Here is a 6,425-nt window from a genome sequence, read left to right as displayed (position 1 = left end):
TTTTCCCCCCCCCCCCCCAAAAAAAAAAAAGACTAAACAAAAAACAACAACAACAACAACAACTAAAATACAACAAGTACGAGCAGTTGCTGCCTCTCCTACGCCCCCCTCCCCCTCCCTCCCCTCTCCCCCCTCTCCCCCCCTCCTTCTCCTCCTGCTGCTTCCCCTCGTCTCTGAAGGAGGGAGGGAGACGTCATGGCGTCTTCAGCCTCTGTGCTGGACGCGGCCGCGGCAGCGACTCACCGCGCTGATCTCTCGGTTCGTCGTCACGTCGGTTTACAGCAACTGGTGAAACTGACTCCGCGATCCGCCTCCGCTTCGGCATTTCGGTGCTGATCATCTAGATCAGTTTACTTTTCCTGCCTCCTCCGATCACTTCATGCTGGAGATGCTAATAGCATCCGTGGCTAAGCTTTCCTGCAGCTCCACGTTACACTTGTTCCAGGCTCTGCCCGTCGTTTTCCTCTAGAAATAGAAACTTTTTCCGACTTTTTTATCTCTGTACCGATCGCGCTCGTCTTCTCCTTCTTCTTCACTTCTTGCTCTGATCTACCGTCTTCTTCGTTCTACACATCCCAGAAGTCCCAAAATTACTCACAGTGTGCGCGAGAGCGTCCCCATTTACCAGCCGCAGAAAAGTGCATTTGACGTCTATGGACGTCAATGGCACTCAAGCGTTGGATTTTGATTGACGTCCATAGACGTCAATGGCACTCAATGAGTTAAAATAAGACTCATCACATTACAAAGCAGCTTGTTTTTAGACACTTTTTACTTCTTTCAAACATATTTTCACTTGGAATAAGTAGAAAAAGTTTTTCTTTCTTATTACAAGCACAAAAAACCTGCTTTCACTGGCAGATTTTTCTACTTATTTCAAGTGAAAATTTGTTTGAAACAAGTGAAAATGATCTAAAAACAAGTTAATTTTTAGGTGATGAGTCTTATTTTAAGTGGAAAGAGATTAGTTTTGACTAGAAATGAGACATTTTGACAAGAAATAAGACAAATATTCTTGGAAAGATTTTGAGTTTTTGCAGTGTATGAAACAGACGAGGATCTGACAGCGTGTTTTATCAGTTTAATATAATTATTGTTCTTTTGTCTCCTCATGAGGGAAACTCATGTTCTGGTTTATAATCCGTCTTCTCCTCTGAGGCTTTTTAGCTAATTACACATCATATCTGATGATTCCTGTATGTGCTTCTGTTCATCTTTATGGTGTGATGTCCTGCAGCTGTTTTTTTGTTTTTTAATGGAATCTGCCTTAAGACTATAGGGATGTAATTCTGGCTAATTATTTACACTGATGCTCTCTGCTGATGTGTTGATTACTGTAATGTGCATTGTCCTAATTCAATAAACACAATAAATATATATTATATTTTTATTCATATTCTATACTGTGTATTTTAACGGGAGAAGCAGCTTTTCAATTCTTCTGTTTGTCTTGAAATAAAATAATATAGAAAACTGACAACTTGAATCTTGAATTAATTAAGCAAAAACAGATTTAAAACTGTCAAACATGACGATATACAAGATTATGATGGAGGTGGGGAGTGTTTTTCTTTCTGCAGATGGTTGCAAGTGTTTTATCATTTGATATAATTATATACAGTACAGTAACTACTGAGGACTCAACTGTACAGAGAATATTAACAAGAGGTGGATGAACTTTCTGGCTTGTTTTAAAATCTGACGGTCGGGTCGTTACCAGATGGAGTGAGAGAGAAATTACATGTAAAAGCCAAAACTTAGATTCAGTTTCAGTGGGACAGTGTTGCTGCTGTTCACCATTTTTTTTTGCCAGTGCATCAATTTTGTACCAATATTTGAGGGGCCGGATTAAAAAGCCAAACACAACTCTTATTTTTGGCCTGAAAATGTTTATTATTATTTAACTGGATCAGTCAGAAACTTCCCAACGTAACTCAGTATTATAAAGAGATTTTTAAGTTAAAAGGAAATGACATCAAGGATGTTCACTTGTTGCTTTCTCTCTTTCTGTTTCAGTTTTGGTTTTGTCTTGTTTTATTCTTTTCTTATCATTTTCTACTCTATTTAATTTTGATAATAATAATAATAATTACTGATGTATAATGGGCCGTAGTCTGCTCGTAGCCGATTGAACCCAACCTGTGGATCTTTGGACAGTGTTTCAGATGGTTTGGGGCTCAGCCTCTAAATTATGGGATGTAAAACTCACTGAGTTGCAGATTCTCCTAAATTGAAGGTTGAACTCTAGACTCCAAACTCTAAATCAAACACAGCGACGCCTCGGTACCGTCCAGACTCAGAGCAGCTGTTTACAGATGTGTGAGGATGACGTCGTCGGTTCGGCATCTCGTTCCCATAGCAACGTCAACCGGCTGCTGTTATACAGCATCACAGTGTGAGAGGAAGCTGAGAGACCAGACGGAGACCTGAGACCTGAGGGCCGATAACGTCGCCATTCAGGAAACTTTAAATGTAATGTAATAAAGTTAATAATGTGATAAAATGTTTGAGCCAATAACGTCATAACCAAGTTATTACATTATTGGCCTAGTATTCCACAAGTTTCCCAACGTCATCTATGGTCCGGTTTTGTATTTCCGGTGGAATTGTGCGTTTGCGTTTCCATGGTTTTCAGTCGTTGTCATAGTTGCGGTAAACGCATCATGGATCTATTAACGTTGGCTTTTAACACGGATGTCAGTCTGTGTGATATCCACTGTTAAAAGCTGCTGTGATGATCCATGCGTTTTACAGATTTTCATTGAAAAAAAAAGAAAGAAAAAAAATTCCATGCATTTACCGCGACTACTGAAACCATGGAAACGTAAACATAAAATTCCACCTGAAGAGCAAAACCGGCAAAACAGGCTACGTTGTTGACGTTCGGAAAAAGGTGGATTAACAAAAAAAAACTGTTACCACTGTAACAACTGGAGCAGATAATGTAATAATATACGTATCGCTATGAGTTAGTTTTATTTTTTCAGGGTAGAAGACGTCAGAGTTGTGAAACAGTTGAAGTTGTGTGTCTGTGTTGTGTAGTAAACTCCTCCCACGCTTCATGATGGATGAGATCTGTTTGGCCGTTTCTCACATGTCTGAAAACAGAGGAAGTTCAGTAAGAATAGTCGGTTATCAACAACCTGGTTGTAAAACACTAACTTGATCTTCTACCCTGAAAATAAAAATGAATAAAGTGGAGCATATTATTACATTATTGGCTTCAGTTATTACATTTACAAATAGTTGAGAAATGTAACAACCAGACAATAATGTAATAAAATGTTTGACCCAATAACACAATTACTTTTTTTTTGGCCAATAATGTAATAACTTATTACATTATTGGACTACTATTAATAACCCTTTGAAAATGTAATAACTGGTGCCGTTAATGTAATAATATGCAGCATTTTATTATTTTTTAAATTATTTTCAGGGTAAAAGATGTCAGTATGTTGATAAGACAGACGCACAACTTCAAATGTTTCACAACTGTGGCGTCTTCTACCCTGAAAAGTAATTAAAAAAAACAAAAACACATAGTTATACATATAATATTAAATTATCGGCTCCAGTTATTACAATGACAAAAGATTTTTTAATACTAAGCCAATAACGTAATCATTTCTTACATTATTGGCAAAAAAAAATATGTTATTGGTCCAAACATTTGAAGTTATTTTTACATTTAAAAAGGCCAAAACGATGACATCATCTGCCGTTATGACTTATGGTTTCAGGTTGCTACGGCGCCGAGCGAGAGGAGAGCAGAGCGAAGCGAGACTTCAGAGAAACAGAACTGTTGTCAGTCGGCAGAGTGGGAAACACATCCAGAACCACACTGCACAAAATCTAATGTCTTACCAAGAATATTTGTCTTATTTCTCATCAAAATGTCATTTCTAGTCAAAATAAATCTTACTATACATAAAATCACATAAAAAGCAGCTTGTTTTTAGACACTTTTTACTTCTTTCAAGCAGATTTTCACTTAAAATAAGTAGAAAAATCTGATAGTGGAGCAAGTTTTTCTTTCTTACTACAAGCACAAAAAAACGTGTTGATTTTTCTACTTATTTCAAGTGAAAATTAGTTTGAAACAAGTGAAAATGATCTAAAAACAAGTTGATTTTTAGGTGATGAGTCTTATTTTAAGTGGAAAGAGATTAGTTTTGACTAGAAATTAGACATTTTGACAGGAAATAAGACAAATATTCTTGGAAAGATGGTGGTTCTTCTTCCCACCCTGAGACTGAAGAGTGAGGGAGGAGGAGGACGGACAGAACAGAACAGAGAGAGAGAGACGGAGGAGGTGAATGCAGAGCTACAGAAGAGTTTTATTAGGCATGCTACAGAGGAAATGCAGAGTACACCAAAAAGACCATGAGGGGGGGAAAAGGAGGAGGAGGGGAAAAAAACAAGTCAAAAAAAGCAGGAAACCAAGTCGCACCTCCCCGTGTTAGAAAATAATCCAACCTTTAATTGTTTGTGCCTCTTGAAAACTAAAACCAAACGGTTACATCATCATCATCATCATCATCATCATCGTCATCGTCATCGTCAGCTGTAGAAAACCAGACAGAGGAAAAATATACAGAAGTTTCATCTGAGCAGGAACCTCCGGGTTTTTATTGTATCAAAACAACGAGTGGGAATTTACTCGACACTTAAAACATTCTGGGCGTTTTCCTGAAATTCAACATTTCACTGTGGTTTTTTTTTGTTTTCATTTGTTTTTTCTGTTTTTTTTCTTATGTTAAAATGATTTTTTTTTTTTTTTTTAAGGGATAGTTCACCCAAAATTGAAATTGCACTCATGATCTCCTCCCCCTCATGTGGACTAAGGGCTGGGAGAAGTTTCAGAGTCCTCCGTGGCTTCTCTGAGTTACAGGGGGCTCCGCGCAGCAGTGCATGTCCATATGACGGTTGCAAATGGATACCAACTGTCTTCATAACAAAAAGACACACCAAAAAACATCCAAATACCTCCATGCTGCTCGTATGTAATGTCCCTCTTGTATTGAAGCCCCAAAATGCGAAATTGTCCCCAAAAAAATTAAATAAGTCTATATACGAACCGGGAAGAGGAGCTTCGAGAAGCTTCCGCTACAAAACAAGCTTGAATTATAGACTTATTTAATTTTTTTCGGGACAATTTCTCATGTTGGGGCTTCAATACCAGAGGGACATTACATACGAGCAGCATGGAGGTATTTGGATGTTTTTTGGTGTGTCTTTTTGTTACGAAGACAGTTGGTATCCATTTACAACCGTCATATGGACATGCACTGGATAACTCTGAAACTTCTCCCAGCCCTTAGTCCACATGAGGGGTAGTAGAGTAGATAATGATAATGAAATTTCAATTTGTGGGTGAACTACCCCTTTGAAAGGAACAGGAACTAAAGGCACAGAAACTTTGGTCCAACCGAGCAGCTCTCCCTCTCCTTCCCTCCCCCTCTCTCCCTCCTTCTCTATCTCTCTCTCAGTAAACTGTCACATGACAATGAAATCACAGTGGACTCTGAATCAGCATGCAACACCTTCTCCTGTCAGATCGTTATCGTATCGTCACTACACATGCTTAGAAAAGAAAAAAAAACGTCGTCACTTGACAATCACGTCTCACTGATATGAACAGAAAAAAAAAAACACACCGAGAGAAAGAAAAGAAAAGAAGAGGAAAGAAAAGAAACACTGAGCTGTGGAGTTCAACCTCTGAACGCACTCAACTCAACTCAACGCAACGCAACTCGAAGGAGAAAAAAAATGGAATTCATGTGAAACTGAAACTGTCCGTCAAAAAAAAAAAGAAAACTCTGACATGTGTCCTCAGGAATCATCTTCCTCCTCCTCCTCCTCTTCCTCGACTAAAAGAGAAAATGTTCTGAATCTAAAACCGAAACAAAGACTCAACAGCTTCGCCTGGTCGGTGGCATCGCTTCAAAAAGAAAAGAAAAGAAAAGAGAGAGGATGAAAAAACAGCCCCCCAATAATAATAATAATAATATTCAAAAATATTCAATACCAAATGAATGAAATGTGCCTCGAAGCTGATTGGGCGAGGGGTCGTTAACGCAGAGACGTCCATCATGTCAGGTATAAGGCACGTTAAGTACTTTATCTCGTCAACTAAACCCGGATTAAAGGTGGATCTACGTACGTACGTGGGACCGGCGGTCGGTCGGTCGGTCGGTCGGTCGCCGTAGAAACACGGAGCTCGTCGCCGTAGAAACACGGAGCTTCAGTAATAAAAACAGCTGCTGAGGATCCAGAGTGAAGTTTGTTTGTGTGTTTGTGTGTTTTGCTTCTTTTAAAAAAGGATGAAAGTCAAAGTTTCAGTGTCTCTCAAAAGGAATGACAGGATCATCGACAGAACCCCAACAACACAACTGATGAAACCACTGACCCCCCCCCCTCTA

The sequence above is a fragment of the Trachurus trachurus genome (assembly GCF_905171665.1).
Source record: "Trachurus trachurus genome assembly, chromosome: 20".
Taxonomy (NCBI): domain Eukaryota; kingdom Metazoa; phylum Chordata; class Actinopteri; order Carangiformes; family Carangidae; genus Trachurus; species Trachurus trachurus.
The sequence above is the reverse complement of the archived record's forward strand: the minus strand, read 5'-3'. Positions refer to the sequence as shown.